The sequence below is a fragment of the Lepus europaeus genome, chromosome 13 (genome assembly GCF_033115175.1).
Source record: "Lepus europaeus isolate LE1 chromosome 13, mLepTim1.pri, whole genome shotgun sequence".
In the NCBI taxonomy this organism is placed as follows: domain Eukaryota; kingdom Metazoa; phylum Chordata; class Mammalia; order Lagomorpha; family Leporidae; genus Lepus; species Lepus europaeus.
In genome coordinates, this window is record NC_084839.1 from 59469915 (window position 1) to 59492848 (window position 22934).

Sequence of the window (22934 nt, forward strand, 5' to 3'; positions counted from 1 at the left end):
TCCTGACCTCAAGTCAACCACACAGACAAGGTGAGTGAGAGAGGAGTCCATGATGAATTCCAGATAGATGATGAGGAAGAATGTGGTATGTTTGTCATTGTAATTTATGTTTCCTACTCAATATTTTCTTGTTGCATACTTTTTACTTCTTTGATTTTTTTAGATGGTAGAGTTCTTGTTATTCCTTTTCTCCTTTATCTTGTGTTTTAAAAGGTTTGACTTTTATCTTACAGTGCTAATGGTGGCCCATACATGTTTAAGCCTATGTTTTAACATTAACATCAGTAATTAAAGTTACCCATTCTAAACAAAAGATTTAGTTACCTTCTACTCCTCCATCTTCATCTTTGCCCCATGTCATTCAGCCTTTGGTATTACTGTCACATTTGGAATTTTATTTGGAAGCTAAATTCATATATATTTTATATCCAACCATGGGTACTATTTTGCTATGCAAAAACACCCAATAAATACAATCAGTATAAAGACATCAAAAATAGATTAAAACTTACAGAAACTTGCACTTCAAGTCTTGCTATGAATTTCAGTTTATAGTCCACGTTGTGCTAATTGCTAATAATTCCTAACTATCTGAATTGAAATTGTTTCCATTTTCAATGGTGCTGTAATTTCTATTTCCCCACATTCTATTTTAACTTTATTCTTAAAATTCTCATGGTTGGATTAGCATATCATCTATTCTTACTTAGAATAAAGTTTGCAGTTTTAGCTGCTGCATCTCAATTAAGGCAATCAGGAAAGATATTCAGGAGGAGCAGGGAGGAACAACAAAATGTTAGAGGAATCTGGGGCAGACATTTGGGACAGTGGTTACGGCACCACTTGGGACACCTGCAGCACATACTGCTTCCAATTTCATACTTCTGCTCATCTGCACCCTGGGAGGCAGCAAGATATGGCTCAAGTGCTTGAATCCCTGGCACTCATGTTGGAGACCAGATGAAGTTTCAGGCTCCTCGCTTTGGCCTGGCCCAGCCCTGGCTGTTGCAGGCATTTGGGGAGTGAACCAGTGGATGGAAAATTTTTCTCTTTCTTTCTCTCTCTCCGCCTGTCTTTCAAATAAATTTTTAAAAATTTAATAAATTTAAATAAATGCAACAAGGGTTTTGAATAGAAAGGGCTGAGGTTGAGAGCTGCTGTTGACAAAAATGGTTAGGACTCTTGATTTTGGGAAACTTATGACTTGGAGGGCACTTGGTTAAAATTTCAAGATCAAAAGGTACAGATGAGGTGAATCTTCTGGTACATTTTTACACTAATGCTGAAACATTACTTGAAAGTTTTAAGAAATAGATTTAAAGAGCAAATTTAAAATGTTGTGCTTCTCAAGAGGTAATTTTTTCTAGATATCTTTATTTGCACCTCCAGATCTACTTTGGATCTTTTGCTTCCCTGCTCTGGCCCCAGGAGACTGACCTCATGGACTGCATCAGCAAATCCCTTGGCCCCCAGTTTCAGGTTGGGTTTGGTGAGTGAAGAGAAGTGAATGCCACTGTGGCAGGAGACAGGAGGTGGAGGAGAGTGAGATTAGGGTGCTTAATCCCCAGCTCCCTCCCTACCAGGGCACCTCTCATTGGCTGCTTCCGTCTCCTGAAGGCCAGTGCTCTTCTCAAGCAGCACTCTCCACATTATTTCTGCCCCTCCCCATTTTAGACTTGTGGGCACTAACAGCTCCTGGTTGTTGCTAACCTCAGACACTATTTCCTACTAATTTTTTTGACCCATGCCCATGCTTTGTAAATAATAACTTTACTAACTTCTCTCCCAATTATCTGCATGGAGTCTGCCAGCTATTTCCAGGCCAGTGCTGAACCCTGACTGACACACTAATGGATCTAGAGAGCCTTGTAAATAACAAATGGTAAAGTTAGAAAACACAGATGTAAAAAGTGACCATGGATTAAAAGAAGCTAACCTTGATTCTGTGAAATAGACCAATATACACCATTTTAAGATTGTGTTATTGGAGGCAAGAAGCACCTAACTGGACTAAATATTAGTAGTAGGTTTTCTTTTTATTATTAGAGAGTGGATACTCCCACTATCATTCATACTGGGAAGTTGATGATCTCCACATGGTAAATAAACTAAAACTTGACTTTAGAAGGAGGGACTTTGGTCTCTCTGTGGACTAGGAATCTTTTTGGTACTGGGCTTTGAGGGACAGGGCACCCTGAAGCAGGTTCATGCTGGTCGTTAGTTGTTTCCAGGGTAGCAGCAACACCAAGCTTCTGTTTTAATCAGGAATGGCAGCAGGGACAAGAGCAATTCAGAGAAGGAGATAACTAGCATATTTTGGTAAGGAACTCCAGATAAAGAATTCCTAGACACAAATGGCATTGCATCTGCATTCTAGCATCATCAAACAGTGAAAACCAGTACTGAGACCAAAGGAAAAAGTTCTTTGGCACAAAGGAAAAAGTTCCCCTTTCCTGACGCTGAAGTGGGGCAATAGTGAACAGGACTGAGAAGAACTGAGCCCTTATAGCAGAGCTTTCCCGAAAGTGAAAGAATCGACTTGAGAAGGCCAGAGGTAAAGTATAGGGGAATTCTGTTTTAGAGTATCTGTGAGGGGCTTTCAAAAAGTCCATGGAAATGCATATTATGAAAAACTATGCATGTATTCAAAATATTTTCTGCACCAAAATAAACTCATCTTTTAATCTAATTTCCCCACAATTATTGAAATCACTAATGTAAGGTATTGCCAATAAAGTTTCAGATATAGTTGAGAGCACCTTGAGAGAAGTGAGTTTCCAGGAAATCAGCTGGTAGGAGAGACTGCTGTGATATTTTTGGTATAAAATGAAGAATGTTTTCCATTGAAGTCATAAACTGGGGGGGCTGAGCATACAGGGGTTACAGAAATAGCTTCTAAAAGGTTAAATATACCCTATGTGAATTGATGGGAATTTACTGATGGAAGCTGAAACATACTTCTGACCTTTTTAAGAATGATCCTGGAGAAACCAGACCTCCCTTCCACAAACCTACCTTGGTACTGATGCTAGGGTTAGAATATAGGATTATGCAGGTAGGGCAACATTTACTGATTTTTGTTTTCATTGAGGCTTTGTAATTCATTTTCCTTGTTTTAGAGGCAGGCATAATTCTTGGGACTTTCACAAAGCTGATGTGATTCCTATTTTGGTTTAATGGGACTTAGAATCTCAGTAGGGGCCAAATCAACTGTCATTTGTCATATGAGCCTTGCACGTTTACCAAGAACTTGCCCTCTGCTCTGGCGAGAGATGGAAGGGCATGTGTGCCAGATGAGAGGACATCACCTGACAATCTCTAATATAATTTAGAGCATTGGCTTAAGTTAATATACCAGTGAATCCAGGCATCATCCAAAAATACTGCTATGAGTTATTAACCTGGATTGGATGCATTTCCCAAGAGTTTTTGAAAATATAAAGGTAGCATAATATATTAAGTGTTTTGTAACAGCTCAAGAAAATAAATTACTGAGAAATAAATATTGACTCTCATACAAAGGATAATTTCTCCTCTCCATAGAAAATATTAAACTCTAGGAGTCTAACTAGCCTAGTATCTTAAGATGATAACCTGGGATAAGCAGAGCAGAAACTTAAGGTTTTAATATAACTTTTTCTATAAACCAAATCTTCCTGAATATTTTTTAAAGATTTATTTGTTTTATTTCAAAAGCAGGGTTACAGAGAGGCAGAGGCAGAGAAGGAGGGAGGGAGAGAGAGTCTTCCATCCACTGGTTCACTCCCCAAATGTCTGCAACAGCTGGATCTGAGTGGATCCGAAGACAGGAGCCAGGAGCTTCTTCCGGGTCTCCCATGCAGGTACGGGGGCCCAAGGACTTGGGCCATCCTCTATGGCTTTCCCAGGCCACAGCAGAGAGCTGAATTGGAAGTGGAGCAGCCAGGACTTGAACTCACACTCATATGGGATGCCGGCACTGCAGGCGGTGGCTTTACCCTCTACAGCACAGTGCCGGCCCCAGAATTCTGAATATGTTTTAATCCTGAAGTGTAAGGCTCTTTCTTGGCTACAACTGGGTTCAAAATTGCTCTAGCAGGGACATTGTGTTTCTCTGCAGGCATTATCATCACTCTCTTCTCATGAATTCCTGAGCTCTGCTCAAGAAGGAGTCTTTATCTGCCATAAGAGTATGAGATTCTACATGATCTGTTCTCTTTAATCTGTTTCTATGCTATCTGACCAAACAGGCCATGTGCCTGGACCAGGCTGTCCTGCTTTCCTGTCCTCTTCTGACCTTTTGACTTAAAACTGAAGTCATCTTCTCCAGAGCATGTGATTCAGGCAGCATAATGTCAGGGATCAGGGCTGAATGTTTATAGACACAGCGGATTAGCAGCCAAGGACCAGTTCCTCTGACACGGACTGTCTCGGGCTCTCCAAGGAGTCATTCTCTGGCAACCATGCCACTCAGACTGTAATAGCTTTGTAATTCTGAATTTCAACATGGCAAGGTCCACAATAGATGAGCTCATTTTCTGGGTGCACAATTTGGGCACATTATCTCAATTATACTGACTTGAATAAAATCTCCAAGAAAAAATAGGTGTTTTGTTTCTAGTGTATTACATCTCATGCTATCATTAACTTGATAAGGTATAGAGTTATAGGAATGATGAATTGTTTCCTATAGCCTTTTATTGGCACTTCAGGATGAGCATGAGCTGTGTTTCATGTAGGGTCCCATGACCTCTGTAATAATGTCACAGAAGGCAATATCTATAGGGACATTCAGAATGAACACAAGACATGAATTTTTTCAACTGCAGTCTGTTTCTACAATAGGCAAATTAATCTTAAAACCAATTTGCCCAAACAAAGTAGCAGTTTCTGAGAAAACAGATGTCTTCCTACATGATAATTAAATGGCAATTAATTTGCTAAAATAGTCAAACCTTCAAAGTGTGGATTTGTATTTCAACAGAAGGAAACAAGGACAAACATGGCTTCTGAAGCCTTAGACTGTTTTTCAGGTTTTCCTCAGAATAAACCTCATCAGAATTGATTTCTTCATTTAAAGCAATTCTCTCAATTGAGTTTGAGGTTAATTACAGTATCCACATGGCCAAAGGACAATAGATGAGTGCTGACTGAAGCATCTCAAAGAAACAACATGACAAAAACTTAGTGGGACTTCAGGATTGATTTGAGATTTCTTTCCCTAGTATTTTATGGATATCGTGGTTGTGGTTCAGAGTGTGTCTTAGTTCTGTCTGCCGTGGAGCAAGGTCAGTCAGCTAAAACACTTTTGCTGCCAACAGTTATGTGCCCCTTGATTCTTCAGAAAATTCTCCTCAGCTTTCCAAGGCTGTACTCTCTTTGCTAAGACAAGTTCATTTCATTAATGTTGTGGGTTTTCTCTTTCAAAAATAAATTTGAGTAAACAATTTAGCAGCTTACCAAAAGGTTGCACATAAAATTATCATATGACCCAGTAATTTCATTTTATATGCCCAAAAGAATTGAAAACATGTATTCAGCTATGAATGCACAAATATTTATAGCAGCAGTGTTCTCAATGACCAGAAGTTTGAAACAACCTGGATGTCAATCATGGGATGAATGGGTAAACAAATTGTGATTTACACATACAACTGAATATCATCCAGTCAGAAAAAGGGAATGATGTACTGATATACGTGACAATGTGGATGATCCTTGACAAGATAAAGAAGTCAGATATAAAAGGCCACATATCAAAGGAATCCATTTATATAAATATCTAAAATAGGCAAATTTGTGAGATAGAAAGCAGATTAGTAATTGCTAGGGCCTTATGGTTGCTATGGCATTTCTTTATGGACTGATAAAATATTTCAAATTTTGATTTGTGATTGTGAGTATATTAAACTCTGCTGAGCTGTTCACTATAAAATGATTAGTGTTATATGAATTTTACTTCAATGACAATTGAAAATCAATGTAAAAAATAAATAAATGTAAAACTTTATTCAATTCCCTGCATTAAGTACTACATGACTCAGAATATCCTTCAATCCTAGACAATAGGATCACGAGCCACAGGTCCAGAAACAACTATTTGCATCAGTCCCTGCCAGTGAGAAGCTACTTCAGCCACCTGTAACCTGCCTGATTCACAAAGGGAAGGCTGACAGTTCACCAAGGAGACAAATGATATCTAGTCCTCTAATTTGTTGGCAGCCACTTCAAAATAGAGGAACCATTCATTTCTCTGACAGGTATAGGGCTCTGAATTAAACTTTCTTTCGTGCTTCACAAAAAATGTACTTTCAGCAGAAAATTGATATACTAGTTTTCATGAAAAGAGACTCTGAAATTGGTGATCTGTGGAAGAAAGATGACCTATTTCTCCATATATATATTACATTGCATTTAAATTCTTAATGCAAGGACAAAGCCAAGACTTCTTTACTGCTCAGGATTAGAGGGTGTCAGGATTGCATTCATTATGAAAATCAGAGAGTCAACAATATGAGTAAGGCTTTGGGAAATAACTCCAGAGAAGGCTAGAGGGAAAAAAAAAAGACGGTAGTATGAGAATTTAGTACTGTGGTACTTGAGGGATGTCACAAGAGGTGGTGATCATCTGTCTTCCCCTCCTCCCCCAGCCCCTCCAGGGAAAGAGGAACCGGGGCTACCAGCACAGAAGGGTTTCTATTCAGCCTTAGTGTATTCTTGCTGCAAAAATTAAGAGACTGAAATCAGACACTAAGGGTGTTAGGTCTGGAATAGCTCACCTAACAAAGGGAGGTTCCAAAAGTTCTTCAGGAGACATTTAAGACTCAGGTGAGTTTTTCTCTGATGGATTTGATGAGCTCTGAGGTCCATTTCTCTGATTCTGGGATCAGGTCAGATCTGGATATAGTGGGCAGTTCCTTCTGTTACCAGAGAATAGCAGGGTTCTTTTCTTCGCGCAAGAAAGAAATCAGGCATGAGACAGAGTAGTGGAAAGTAAAAGTAGCAAGGTTTATTAGGGTAGGGACATCTGTAAGAACGGATGGGTACCTCTCCAGACAGAACCTGAGAGAGAGTGCAGTTGCTCGGACTGGGGGGAGGGGAGGGAGAAGGAGCAAGGTTACATGGTTGAGTGGAGAGATTACACCTGGCCAGGCAGGCGGGCAGCTCAGCAGAGAGGCAGAAGGCTAAGCGCACAGTCTAGTTGAGGCTGGGAGTTTTTAAGGAGATGGGTCTTTGTCTTCATACATCTCCTCCCAAAACAAAGGATTTTATGGATGTAAATATTAGGAAGCTCCTATCTGAGTTTTCTCTTGAAGGTATCAGACAGGAGGAAAGTTAGCTGGCACCATCCTGGGTTTAGAGGAAGGGCGAGCAGGACCCCCTAGAGAACTGGGATTCGGAGCAGGGTGTTTGAAATGCAGATACTGGGCTGCATCTGGGAGATTGTGGAAGATTCGTCAGGCAGGAGGGGACCTCCACCTGGCAGGTTATCAGGTAGAATGGGGCAGGGCAGAATGTGAATACCGGGCTGCCCCTGAAACATTATCAGGATGGCTTTGAGATGTAGATGCATATGCTGGACATATGACCTGTTACACACACATAAGCTCATATCTGACTTCCTACCTAACACTTCCAAGTATTTTGCTAGACCTCCCTGCCAGTGTCTAATATAATTCCTCCATAATTAGCTTTCTTGTTGTCCTAACCTTAGTGGTGATATAGATGAAAACCATTATCTTCTATAATCTTTCAGAGAGTTGAAGCTGATTGCAATAAGCTTAGTCCCATCCCAGATAAATTTCCATTCTCTAGGTAAAAGAATTTGTTATTAACTTTGTTTCTCACAAATCTATTTGGTCATCTTTTTTGGCATCCTTATTACTATTGTAAAGCCTTTTATTGTTATCTGAAATCATCTGTATGACTAGGCATCCTAACCTTAGAAAAAGAAGTGTGCCATCTGGATAAATGCATAAACACAATATTTGAGTTGCCCACATATTTGACTCTGAGGAGAATGGTGCTCTATGGGTCACAAAAAAAAAAAAAAAAAAAAACAAAAAACAAAACCTTGTTTGTGAGAGGCTGGGGTGTGCAATGTAAAACCAAGGTGGAGATACGTTATTGATATGCTGGCCCCTTAATTAGAAAACAAAAACTGGCCCTGGGAAGAATTCCTCACGTGCAATATTAAGAACTCATTTAACCTGTAGAATTGTTGTTCTACTTTTACATTTTAAGGTCAGTGGGCTGACTAAGGCAAAGAAACAATAAATGGCTTACTTACTAAATGCAGACAATTAGTAGCAAAACTGAAGTTAGAATTTAGGAGTGCTTTACTGTATTCTGTCTATTAAACTAGGCTGCCCACATTTGAAAGCCAAGTTAATATAAAATAAATATATTGTGATACTGTTCATGCAAGCACTCTGCAAAAACATCTTCTAATCTCATTCTGGTAGCAATTTAATGTTTCATCTAAGTGACATCTCTGTATCTTCTTAGTTATGACATGTCTTTTTAAAATAATGCAACAATACAAAAGTAAGATTGTAAATGAATATTTAAAGAACAGGTAATTTTTATGACACTTACATGTACTGCTTTTCTGTTTCTGCAAGGCTCTGGGATTGTAGTAATAGATATACGCAGTCTCTGGATACTTCCTCTGTGGGGGAAAATGTCAGTATGTAGATCTGTCAAAAGCATAGGACACACTCAGTGTTTAGGATTCTAGTCTGCAACTCTCAAGTCAAAGGCTAGACTTGTTCCTATACTTCTTTTCAAAAGTTTATTTATTTATTTATTTGAAAGGCAGAGAGAGAAAGAGAGAGTATCTTCCATCTGCTGCTTTACTTCCTAAATGGCCACAACTGCCCAGGCTGGGCCAGGCCAAAGCCAGAAACCAGGAGCTTCATCTGGGTCTCCCACATGAGTGCAGGGGCCCAAGGACTTGGGCCATCTTCTGTTGCTTTCCCAGGCACATTAGCAGGGAGCTGGATCAGAATTGGAGCAGCTGGGACTTGAACCAGTGCCCATATGGGATGCTGACAATGCAGATGGAGGCTTCACCTTCTACACCACAGCACTGGCTCCTATACTTTTTAATTTTAAGAAAAATTACAATGATCATACTTTGAAGCTGCTAACAAAACTTTTAGATCTGATTACATTTATTTAAATTTAAATTTGAATAGTTTTATTTAATTTTAAATAAAAATGAAAAACTAGAATTGAGTCATTTGAAGGGAGAAAAAATTTCATTGCCTAAAGAACAAAAGTTAGACAAGAAAATTGAAATGTAGAATTCAGACAAGAAAGGAACAAGATAGGCTTATCTCAAACCATATCTGAAATACCATTTTTATAGGATAATATAAATCTCAAGCTTCCTTTGGGGCACAAAGAATTTCAGGAAGCTATGGAATATGGTGGACCTGGAAAATGCAAGGGTACAGCACCACATTAATCCTGATGTTACACACTTGTATAAGCACAACTCTGAGAAAGCAGTGACCTCTAGCTCCTCCCAGGCCCTTGGAGGACCCTTGGCATATCACAAGTTCATGCCCTTATGTAATCAAGACTTGGCCTAATGAAACACTATGGGCATATCTTCTTGGTAACAAGAATAGGCACAGGGAGAATAAGCCATGCTGAGCATGGAAGGCGGCATTAAAAATGTGCTGCAAAGTCACCGGAAATCATTCATGCAGGGATAGATCATGAGTCATTCCTGGGATAAAGTCCAGAAGAGAACTAAGGTCTGGAACCATGTCACAGATCCAAGGGCAGAGCTTGTGTCCCCACTGTCCCAAGCTATGTTCACATAAGAACTCCCCAACACTTGTAAATGTGCACTTATCTTGAAAAACCATCTTTGCAGACGTGATTGGGTTAAGAACACCGAGCTAAAACATCCTGGATTATCTAGATGGATCCTATATCCAATGACAAGTGTCTTTATAAAAGACAGAAGAAGAGAAAAATATGGAGGGAAAGGAGGAGAAGGCCATGTGAAGTGGGAGTCAGAGACTAGAATGATGCAGCCATAAGCCAAGAACATCTGGAGCCACCAGAAACTGCAAGAGGCAATGAGATAGTCTCCCCTTGAGGCTTTGGAGAGAATGGTGCTACTTACATCTGACTTCAAACCTCTGGTCTTCAGAGTTTTGAGAGAATAAATTTCTGTTGTTTTATGACACCCAGCTTGTGGTATTTGTGACTGCAGCACTAAGAAACTAACATACCAATCACACTGTAGTTCTCATTGCAAGGGTATTTTAAAAGCCTTATGTGACTTTGAATAACCACAATTTATCTTTGTGGCCCCCATCTCAACATACACACAGACACACACATTTCACTATACTTCACTTCAATAGCCCAAAACAAAGGCTCATGAGGTTAGAACATGCACAGGTAGCAGGGTACTAAGCATGAAATGCTTATCATTCCTGGTTACTGGGGTATTTCTGGTACCTACAGGAATGCCACAAATGGCAGACACAAGGGAAGATAAATCCATTATTACTTAATAAGTGGGATTGGTTTAAAGCACCAAAATTTTCAAAAACATGACATGTAGAATTTTTAGAGTCCTTGATAATAAGATTTTTAAATGTTATTTTTTTTATTTATTATTTATTTGAGGAGAGAGAGCAAGAAATTTCCCATCTGTTGGTTCACTTCCCAGATGCCTGCAACAGCTGGGCTGGGATAGGCTAAAGCCAGGAACTCAATCTGGATCTCCCACATGGGTGGCAGAGACCCACCTACTTAGGCCATCAGCACTAAGGTTTACATTCAGCCAGGGTGCACATTCACCAGGAAGCTAAAATTGAGAATGAAGTCAGAACTCAAACCCAGGCACTCTGTTATGGGGTGCAGGTATCTCCAGCAGTATCTTAATCACTGCACCGAACACCCACCCCCATGATGATTTGAAGCCGCATTTCTCACTAACTTGTTTACTTGAAGATCTCTGGGAGTGATGGCAAGATTCTTAAGACTAGGCTCAAATTGTCCCAAAGAGAGCCTTTCTATAACCTGAGACTGCTGCCATGTATTCCTTTATTAAACTATTGAGAATGAAAAGTGGTAATTTGGAATTGTGCTAAAATTTTAGGGGTTACTTTTGGATGTACCACTGAGAATGAAAAGTGGTAATTTGGAATTGTGCTAAAATTTTAGGGGTTAGTTTTGGATGTACCACTGCATGGTTACTCCAAAGTTAGAAATTTAAGGTCTCTGAAGGGAATCTGTTTTGTTCACCGATATATCTCAAGCACCAGGGAACAGTGCATGGCACATTATGATATAGGCAGACATACAGGTTAAAATTGATTAGGTTTGTGAGCGGAAGACCACGCCTTCACCATGCCCCTATGTGACCTCACGCTGCTACCTGGCCACACTTGTGCACCCAGTGGCCTAACCACTCCCCTTTGGAAGTGGATTAAAAGCCTGGGACCCAGTGTGCCCGCTCTTCCTTTCCTTAGCTTTTTGCCAGTACGGGGCTGGCTGCAGCCTTGTGCCTCCAGGGTGCGCGGCCTTTGGCCACTCGCCAACCGCCCCATGCTTCCTGGCCTAGATGCTCCTCCACGTGGCTTGTTCCTGGTACTTGGTATGAACCCAGATTTATCCTTCTCTTATAGATAAAGCTTCACTCTCTTATGCACTTCTCTTACTAAATAAAAGCTTAAAATGCTGCTTCGTTCATTTATGCCGGTATTCAGAATTCTTCTCTGAGTATTAGGTAATAACCCACATGGGCTTGTTAATATTGGGAATTTGTTAATAAGCACACGGTGATATCATATGGCACCCCAGATGGGACTTTTGGGGAACTAAGGGGGCCACATTCCAGTATCATTCACAAAGATTCATTTTCAATTCTCTTTATATACTGAAGATCGATTCAGTATATACTAAGTAAAGATTTCATCAGTTTGCACCCACACAGAAACACAAAGTGTAAAAATACTGTTTCAGTACTAGTTATAGCAGCTCTTCCTGCCCCCACCCCGAATCCCACCTCTGCTTCTCCTGGACAAAGGATTTGCTGGGTGTGAAACAGGTAAAATTCCTCCCAAGGTTTTATTTGCCCAATGGTATCACAGGGGGTAACCCACTAGGCACTAGGCAGGGAGGTTTCTCCTAGGATGTCTTCCTTGAGGGAAGTCTGGGACCACATATGAAGTTATTGGAGTATGTGCAGATTTGTAGTATAAAATTACTGAGCTGCATCCAAGGCATGATTCTGAGGCTGCTACATACCTTTCCACAGGTGTTATTGTCCTTAGGCCTCTCTCACACATATACTCTAATTCCTAATTTCATAATTAACACAACCATGACTGAGGAAACATTAGCCATGGGCAAGGAAATATCTACTGTACCCCAAGAAGGAGTGAACTTTACCTCTTAAGGCTATTGTAGGAAGAGTGGTTAAAGAACATTTTGAATATATACTTGTACTTCAAAATATAGTAGTGATTTCCAGAAATGTGCTAGAAATACAGAATGACTATTCTAAGTCTATTAAGGGCAGAGTTGTTCAGGATTCAGGGCAGGAGCTAGGGAATGAGGCTCTCCCACTCATGAAGTTGACATATCAGTTGTGATCTGCAGTCACAGCTTATAGGAAGCTGCCTGTCTAAGACACTGGGAACTAGATGTCTTGCAGCAAGGAACTGGTCGATTAACAGCTTGCTCAGGAACTAGATCTGTGGTATCCCTACATCACTGCAGGATTAGGAAACTATGCTACCACCATGGAACTGATAAAACATGTTGGTGAATGCTATAAGAAAAAATCTGTTTTTATGCTGGGCCATAAAAAGAAATACATTTGGTCCTTATGCTATGCCAAGTTCCTGCCAATGAGCTCCTAAAATCCTTGGAAGTCCCTGAGTGACAGAAGTATCTTTGGTTAGTTGAAATGAGCCCTTTCAATAACATCTGGGATTATGTTAATGAGGTGACTTAGAGATTTGAGGGCAAGATGGCGGAATAGGAAGGGAGCACACTGATAGTCCGGCAAGAGACAGTTTAATAAAAGTGGAGATACTGCAGGTTCAAGGAAGAGTTGGGGAAGAAACAGCAGAGGAAAGTCTTCCAGAACTAGTGATTCATGGTGGACCTGCGTGGAGGGCGCAGGACCCTACGGCTCGGGACACCAGCCGTGGAATCTATGTACCAGCGCTAGAATGCGAGGTGAGCCTAACCTCAGTAGCCCGAGACATTGGTGGGAAAGCGGAAGGAGGAGCCTAGAGGGAATGAGGCTTGAAGCCCTGTGGGGGAAAGTTCACCAGGCTAACTAGAGGGGAGAGGAAAAAAAAACAAGGGACCAGTACAGACCCGAGTCTCTCTCTCTCCGCTCACATCTCAAAGGCGAGCAAGACAAAGAGCAGGTGCCATTTTGGACATACATAAAAGCTACGCGACCTCAGGGCTGCACCAGCCCTCAGCCAAACAGAAAAACCTGACTCTGGTGGGGGGGGGGGGGTCATGAAATAACAGGTGGTTAGGATCTAGTGAATGTGTGGAGCTAATGAACTGAGAATGTGAAAAAAGAGACAGTAGGTGAGAGAACTCACAGAGTTCACATGAGTACTCTCCAGAGACACTACAATTCAGTAACCTTGGCAAACCAGTGGGAGACTGCAGGAGAATATGAGATTAAAGACCTAAATTTATGACCTGACACCATCAAATTATTATAGAACATTGGAGAAACCATGCAAGATATAGGTACAGGCAAAGACTTCTTGTTAAAGACCCCATAAGCACAGGCAGTCAAAGCCAAAAGTAACTATTGGGATTGCATCAAATTGAGAAGTTTCTGTACTTCAAAAGGAACAGTCAGGAAAGTGAAGAGGCAACCGACAGAATGGGAAAAATATTTGCAAACTATGCAACAGATAATGAGTTAATAACCAGAATCTACAAAGAGATCAAGAAACTCCACAACATCAAAACAAACAACCCACTTAAGAGATGGTCCAAGGACCTCAATAGACATTTTTCAAAAGAGGAAACCCAGGCCGGCGCCACGGCTCACTAGGCTAATCCTCTGCCTAGCGGCGCCGGCACACCGGGTTCTAGTCCCAGTCGGGGCACCGATCCTGTCCTGGTTGCCCCTCTTCCAGGCCAGCTCTCTGCTGTGGCCAGGGAGTGCAGTGGAGGATGGCCCAAGTGCTTGGGCCCTGCACCCCATGGGAGACCAGGATAAGCACCTGGCTCCTGCCATCGGATCAGCACGGTGCGCCGGCCACAGCGCGCCTACCGCGGCGGCCATTGGAGGGTGAACCAATGGCAAAAGGAAGACCTTTCTCTCTGTCTCTCTCTCACTGTCCACTCTGCCTGTCAAAAATAAAAAAAAAAAGAGGATCACTAGCAATCAGGGAAATGGAAGTCAAAACCACTTTGAGGTTTCACCTCACCCCGATGAGAATGGCTCACATTCAGAAATCTACCAACAACAGATGCTGGCGAGGATGTGGGGAAAAAGGGACACTAACCCACTGTTGGTGGGAATGCAAACTGGTAAAGCCACTATGGAAGTCAGTCTGGAGATTCCTCAGAAACCTGAATATAACCCTACCATTCAACCCAGCCATCCCACTCCTTGGAATTTACCCAAAGGAAATTAAATTGGCAAACACAAAAGCTGTCTGCACCTTAATGTTTATTGCAGCTCAATTCACAATAGCTAAGACCTGGAATCAACCCAAATGCCCATCAACAGTAGACTGGATAAAGAAATTATGGGACATGTACTCTATAGAATACTATACATCAGTAAAAAAAAAAACAATGAAATCTGGTCATTTGCAACAAAATGGAGGAATCTGGAAAACATCACGCTGCATGAAATAAGCCAGTCCCAGAGGGACAAATATCATATGTTCTCCCTGATTGGTGACAACTTACTGAGCACCAAAAAGGAAACCTGTTGAAGTGAAATGGACACTATGAGAAACAGTGACTTGATCAGCCCTTTTCCTGACTGTCAAGGAACAACTTAATACTTTATCCCTTTTAGTATTTTTTTTGTCTTGTTAATACTATGGTTGAACTCTGTAATTAACACACATTTATTCTTAGGTGTTTAAATTCAACTGAAAAGTGATCCCTGGTAAATATAAGAGTGAGAATAAGAGAGGAAGGAGATGTACAATTTGGGACATGCTTAAGCTGACTTGACCCATATGGTGGAGTTAGAAATGTGCCAGGGGATTCCAATACAATCCCATGAAGTTTGCATGTACCAATGACACCTCACTAGTCCAAGTGATCAATTTCAGGTCACAATTGATCACACTGATAGGTCTAAGAGTCAAAGGGATCACATAAACAAGACTAGTGTCTGCTAATACTAACTGATAGAATAAAAAAGGGAGAGAATGATCCAACATGGGAAGTGGGATATACAGCAGACTCATAGAATGGCAGATGTCCTAAACAGCACTCTGGCCTCAGAATCAGCCCATAAGGCATTCGGATCTGGCTGAAGAGCCCATGAGAGTATTTTTGGCATGGAAAGCCAAGACACTCTGGGAAAAAATAAAAAAATTAAAAAAATAAAAACACCTAAATGAAATATCTCTGGTAGTGAGATCCCAGTAGAAAGAATGGGCCATCAAAGAAGGAGGTACCTTTCTCTGAAGGGAGGAGAGTACTTCCACTTTGACTATGACCCTGTTGGAATAAGATTGAAGTCGCTGAACTCAAAAGGCTTCCATAGTCTGGGCAACTCATGACTAGCGCCTAGGGAGATTGCTGATGCCATAAACAAGAGTGTCAAATTGTTAAGTCAACAACAGGAGTCACTGTGTACTTACTCCTCATGTAGGATCTCTGCCCTTAATGTGTTGTTCAATGTGAATTTTGCTACAACTAGTACTGAAACAGTATTTTACACTTTATGTTCTGTGTGGGTGCAAAGTGTTGAAATCTTTACTTAATATATATTAAATCCATCTTCTGTATATAAAGAGAATTGAAAATGAATCTTGATGTGAATGGAGTGGTAGAAGGAGCGGGAGATGGGTGGGTTGTGGGTGGGAGGGAAGTTATGGGGGGGAAAAAGCCATTGTAATCCATAAACTGTACTTTGGAAATTTATATTTACTAAATAAAACTTAAAATAAAATGTGGTGACTTAGAGTGGAGCTCCAAGATGGCCTCAGCCTGGGACCAGTCATCTGATAATGACCCTGATCAGAGGAGTAGAATTAGAAATTTCAGCCCCGCCAACCTCAAGGAAGGAGAGGACAAGGGCTAGAGATTAAGCTTCTTTTTTAAAAAAAATGGATTACTATGAAATATATGAACATTTTAATGGGACACAGTGCAGTACTTCAATAGATATATACAACATAAACCAATCACACATCAGGCAGTTGGTCCTTCCATTTCCTTTATCGTAGACTGTAGTTACCCTTCTGTTCTGTGGAATATGAGAACCCATGAGCTTCATCTGACTGTTTTCAGCATCCATTATTAGATTTCCTTCATCCTTCCCAGTAAAATCTAAATCACTATTTTAACTTCCAAATATTGAGAAAAAACATACAGTATTTGATTTTTTGTATATAATTTCATTTCATTTAACATAGTGATCTTCATTTCCAATCATTTTGTTGCAAATGTCAGCATTTAACTCTTTTTGTATGGCAGAGTAATAGTCCACTGTGTGTATATACCATTTTCCTTATTCATTCACCCACTCAAGGATATCTAGCTTGACTCCATGTTTTGATTATTGTGAATATTGGTCTAATAAACATGGGAGTACAGGTATCCCTTTCATATACTGATTTCATTTTTTTGGATATGTATCCACAAATGGGATGACTGGGTCATATGGTAGATCTATTTTTAAATTTTTGAGGAACATCCATACCATTCTCTAAAATGATTCTACTAATTTACATTCCTCCCAGCAGTTAGGATTCCCTTTCCACCACAATCTTGGCAGCATTTTTGTCTTTTGATAATAGCCATTCTAACTGGAGAGATTTTGATACCTCATTATTGTTTGCATTTCCCTGATGGCTAGTAATATTGAGCACTTTTCCATGTGTTTGTTGGTTATTTGTATTTCTTCTTTTGAAAAAGGTCTATTTAACTCGTTTGCCCACTTCTTAACTATTTTGCTGTTGATTTTTTGAGTTCCTTATATATTCTGGATATCAATTCTTTATCAGATGCATAGCTTGCCAATATTTTCTCCCATTCTGTTGGTTGTCTCTTAACTATTCATTGTTTCCTTTGCTGTGCTGTAGTGTCTTAGTTTGGGAGGCTGGCATTATAGCTCAGCAGATAAAGTCACTACTTGCAACACCAGTATCCCTTAAGAGCGCCAGTTCATGTCCTGGCTGCTCAACTTCTGATCCAGCTCCCTGCTAATGCCTGTGAAAAGCAGAGGAAGATGGCCCAAGTGCTTTGGCCATGTGAGAGACCCAGAAGAAGCTCCTGGCTCCTGGCTTTGGCCTGATCCAGTGCTGGTCATTGCAGCCATCTGGGGAGTGAACTAGTGGATGGAAGATCTCTGTCTCTTCCTCTCTTTCTCTAACTTTCAAATAAATAAATATTTTAAAAAAGAAGTGTTTTAGTTTGATAAAAGCATATTTGTCTATTTTAACCTGGATTTTGTAGTCTTATCCTGAAAAACCATTGCTTATGCCAATGTCTTGAAGTGTTTCCTCTGTTTTCTTCTAGTAGTTTCAGAACTCACATTTAGATCTCTGATCCATTTTGGGTTGAATTTTGTAAAAAGTGAAAGAGATAGGGTCTTGGTTCAAACTTTTGCATGTGGAAGCAGGTTGTCCCAGAATTATTTACTGAAGAGGCTATCCTTTCTCTAGGGAGTATTTTTCACTCCTTTGTCAAAGGTCAGTTGGGAGTAGATGTATGGATTTATTTCTGAAGCTTCTATTCTATTCCATTGGTCTATATGCCTATTTTTGTGCCAGTACCATGCTGTTTTGGTTACAATAGCCCTGCGGTATGCTTGAAATCTGGTTTGTGATACTGCCAGCTTTGTTCTTACTGTTCAAGATTGCTTTGGCTATTCAGGGTCTTTTGTGTTTCTATTTGCATTTTAAAATAGTTTTTTTTTTTTAATTCTGTGAAGAATGTCATTGGTATTTTGCTGGAGATTGCACTTTGGGTAGTATGGATAATCTGATAATGCAAATTATCAGAATATGATATCAGAATATGAATATGATACTGAAACCCTATAATGTAGGAACAGACAGCCTCATGTCTGTTTTCCTTAGCACAAGACATCCTTGCCTGTTCTTTATTAAAAGGAATTCACTGACTCTATGTAGTGATACAGTTGGCCTTACAAGGTTTTAATCACTGGATTCAAGAAGGCATTTGCTTCTCCAATAGATAAGAACCTTGATGGTCAGTATTGTCCAGAAGTTTGTTTAGGGGAATTCCAGATCTGAGCACAATGTAACTGCCACCTTCAAGTAACCCCCAGATGAATTGCAGCCCCCTGGCCATCAAAAATTTCCTAAAGAGCACATTATCACTGACCAATCAAAGGAAGATCATGAGCACCACTGACCAACCAGGAACCTGGACACAAGCTGAACACACACCTCTCAGTCCTAATTTTGATCTATGAGAATCTTCACCCCTAACTTCTTGGGGAGCCTAGGAATTAAGCAATAGCTGCCTGGTTTCTTGCTCTGTACTTTGCAATAAATACCTACTTTGTTCCACCACTCCAATGTCAGTGATTGCTTTCTGCATATTGGGCAAGTGGACTCAGTTTTGGGGTTCCATAGCAATAATTCCAATTAGTTTGGGGTGTTGTTGGCAACAAATATCTTTCTTTCTTTCTTTCTTTTTTTTTTTTTTTTTGCTATCTTCTTCAATTTCTTTCACCAGTGTTTTATAATATTCATTGTAGAGGTCCTTCACATCCTTGGTTAAATTTATCCCGTAGTATTTAATCTTTTTTGTTGCCATTGTGAATGGGATTGCTCTTAAAATTTCTTTCTCAGTGAATTTGTTTTTGGTGTAATAAAAAGGTTGAAGATTTTTGTGCATTGATTTTTGTATCCTGCAACTTTGCTGAATTCACTGATCTCTTGATGCTGCCATTCTTGGTGTCTTGTCCTCCGAGGTTCCTCCTATTCCCTGAGTTCCAGTGCCCTTCCTCAGGCACTCACTTCAAGCTATTCACCTGCTGCGTTGGGTCTTCTCTGCAGAGGAGAAGGAAAATGTCGGGCATCTCTATTTGGCCAGCTCACTTTTTGTCAAGATAAAGCTTTACAGAACTGCTTGAACCAGATTTAATGAGCTTCCTGGTTACTGAACATGCGGAAGTGTCTGGAGGTTGGCACACCCAGAGAGGGTATGGAAGCTCTGCATCCCTTCCCCCACACCTTGCATTATGCACCTCTTCTTCATCTGGCTGCTTATCTGCATACTTTATTTTATTTTTAAAGATTTATTTATTTATTTGAAAGAGTTACAGAGAGAGGAGAGGCAGAGAGACAGAGAGAGAGAGAGAGAGAGATCGATCTTCCATCCTATGGTTCACTCCCCAATTGGCTGCAATGGGCGGAGCTACACTGATCCGAAGCTAGGAGCCACAAGCTTCCTCTGAGTATCCCACGTGGGTGCAGGGGCCCAAGGACTTGGACCATCTTCCACTGCTTTCCCAGGCCATAGCAGAGAGCTGGATCGGAAGTGGAGCAGCTAGGACTCGAACAGGCGCTTATACGGGAAGCCGGCACTTGAGGCCAGGGCATTAACCTGCTTCGCCACAGCACCGGCCCCTGTATCTGTATACTTCATAATAAACCAATAAATGTAAGTGAAAATTTCCTCTGAGTTCCATTAGTTATTGAAGCAAATTATCAAATCTGATGTGATTGTGGGGACCAAAATTTATAACTGGTCTGTCAGAAATATCAGAGTCCCAGACTTTTGATTGGTATCTGAAGTGAGGAGAATCTTGTAAAATTAGCCTTTAACTCTGTGGGATCTGACACTAACTCCAAGTAGAATTAAATTGTAGGATACCCAACAGGTGTTCAAAGAGTTGCGGAATTGTTTGGCCTGGGGAAAATCCTCAATGTGGTATTACATGTATTCTGTGTAAGAGTAAGAGAAACAGAGTGTGTTACTCTCAGATATGCCAGAAGAGGTAGAATAAAAATCCTCTAAAATAGGGGGAGGTGGGGCTGGTGCTGTGGCATAGTGGGTAAAGCCACCACCTGTAGTGCTGACATCCTATATGGGTGCCAGTTTGAGACCTGGCTGCTCTACTTTTGATCCAGCTCTCTGCTATTGCCTGGGAAAGCAGTAGAAGATGGCCCAAGTCCTTGGGCCCATGCACCCGTGAGGGAGACTGTGAAGAAGCTCCTGGCTCCTGGCTCCTGGCTTCAGATAGGCACAGCTCCAGCCATTGCAGCCAACTGGGGAGTGAACCAGTGGATAGAAGACCTCTCTGTTTCACTCTGCCTTTTCTTCTCTCTCTGTGTAACTCTGACTTTCAAATAAATAAAATAAATCTTTAAAAAAAAGGAGGGCAGGTGTGTGACTTAAGTGGATAAAGCTGCATCTTGGGATATCCACATTCCACACTGGAGTGCATGTTCAAGTCTCAGCTACTCTGCTTCCAATCCAGCTCCCTGCTAATACTTCTAGGAAGTAACAAATGATGGCTTAAGTACTTGAGTCAAGTACTTATGTTCCTGCCAGCCATATGAGAGACCCCAATGGAGTTCCTGGCTCTGGCTTAGCCAACCCCAGCAATTGTGGCCATTTGGGGAGTGTCTCTCTCTCTCTCTCTCTCTCTCTCTCTCTCTCTCTCTCTTTCAAATAATGAATAAATCTTTTAGAAAATTCCCCCTAGGGGGCTGGTGCTGTGATATAGTAGGTTAAGCCTCTGCCTGTGATGCTGGCATCCTTTATGGGTGCTGGTTCATGTCCCTGCTGCTCTACTTCTGATCCATCTCCCTGATAATGCTCCTAGGAAAAGCAGCAGATGGTCCAAGTGCTTGAGCCCCTGCACTCACATGGAAGACCTGGGAAAAGCTCCTGACTCTTGGCTTCGGCCTGGCCCAGCCCCAGCCATTGTGGCCATTTGGGGAGTGAACCAATGGATGGAAGATCTCTCTATCTCTCTCTGTCTATCTCTGTAACTTTGACTTCTAAATAAATAAATAAATTTTTTTAAAAAATTCTCTATAATGATATGGAATAAAGGGATATGTGTTTAGTAGGGAATTAAAATGTGCTAAAGTCCATTTCTTGTGAGGGAGAAAGACAGGGATATTACATAATTTCATGCCTTACAGAAAATCATAGTTAGCATATTATAACCTAAAGGTTAGATATGTAATTTATATTGACTACCCATTTAAGTTCCTGCTGCCTCAGGAAAATTACTAAACATGGTAACTATACTGGTCTAATTGATTCCAAGCCCCATCAATCATAATCTGTCTTGCCAGTGGTTCTGCATACCAGGTCCCTCAACTTAATCCATAAACCTTTCTCCAAACCCCAAGGTCAGAGAGGCAATTTTGAGTATCTCTTTTGCCCCCTTCCTGGCCATTATTAAATCTTTCCCCTCTCCAAACACCAGCATCATAGAATGTGATGAGAATCAACATGCAGTGCATCTACTTCTTTCTGTAACATAGTCTATGTTCAAACTAGAAGAGGGAGTAAACTGAAGTTACAGTAAAATGGCTGTGGGGCAGCTGTTGTGGCACAGAATATTAAGTTCCTGCTTGCAATGCCCACATCCCATAGCAAGGTGCTGGTTCAATTCCTGGCTCCTCTGCTTCTGATTCAGCTCCCTAGTAATGCATTCTGGGAGGAAGCACATGATGGCTCAAGTGCTTGGGTTTTTGCCACCCACAGGGCAGACTGGGATGGAGTTCTGGGCTCCTGACTTCTGCTTAGTTCAGCCCAAGCTATTGCAGACATTTGGGGAGTGAAGCAGCAGATGAAAGATTTCTTTCTCTCTTTCTCTTTCTTGCTTCCAAGTAGATGAAAATAAATTAGTTAATTAAAAAAACTAAGATCACAGAAATAGGTTCAAACATAACAGTATCATAATAAATGTGATTAGACAATTCACTTGTTATTTTTATTTGAAAATTAAATTGTAATATTTCCAAAAGTTGTGCACTTCAGAACAAAACAACATAAAAAGATTGAAATAAGAGATGGAAAGAAAAATTTGTGCCAGGTAACTGTAGCCCAAAAGAATATTTGTTTATTATTTATTATTAGACAAAATAATATTTTAAAAAATCCATTAATATGCAAAAGGAATAATTATCCAAGAAGCTACATCAACATAAGCTTGTTTGCACTTGACAATACAGCCTTGAAATTTAGAAAACAAAACCTGACTGGATTATAAGAAGAAATAGAAATTTAGTCAGTCTTGACAAAGAAACGTATGCATACAAGTTTTTGCAGAGAGAATTTAATGAACAGGCTGTTTTCAGAGGCATGTACAGGGTCAAAGGAACAAGACAAGTTGGCTAAGTTGGGAGACCCAGATGAAGCTCCTGGCTCCTGGCTTCAGATCAGCATAGTTCCAGCATTGTGGCAAATTTGGGAGCGAACCATCGGATGGAAGACCTCTCTCTCTCTGCCTCTCCTCTCTTTCTGTGTGTTACTCTGACTTTCAAATAAATAAATCAATCTTAAAAAAAAAGGAAACTTATACGTCAAGTGACCAAAAATTAGTCAGATAGTTTAGTAGACTTTTGCAATACAAGTTTGATTTGATGGATGTTGGATATTTGTGTGTACAGAAAGATGGAGAGAGAGCCTGCCCTCGACAGAGAGAGAATATACATTACTTCTGAGCATATATATTTACAGTGGGATATTTATAAAAGTTTACTATGTACAAGTACTAAGTCACAAGAGGATCAAGTGCTAAA

The 22934-nt window shown here is 40.6% G+C and overlaps 1 protein-coding gene across 1 annotated transcript in view; it reads right to left on the reverse strand.

Annotated features, from left to right (window-relative positions):
* WDPCP (WD repeat containing planar cell polarity effector) overlaps positions 1-22934 on the reverse strand; it is a 654855-nt gene that overhangs the window by 506585 nt on the left and 125336 nt on the right. The window contains exon 2 of the mRNA XM_062209520.1: positions 8578-8650. The gene's annotated coding sequence lies outside the window, so the exon portion shown is untranslated. The remainder of the gene's footprint in view (positions 1-8577; positions 8651-22934) is intronic.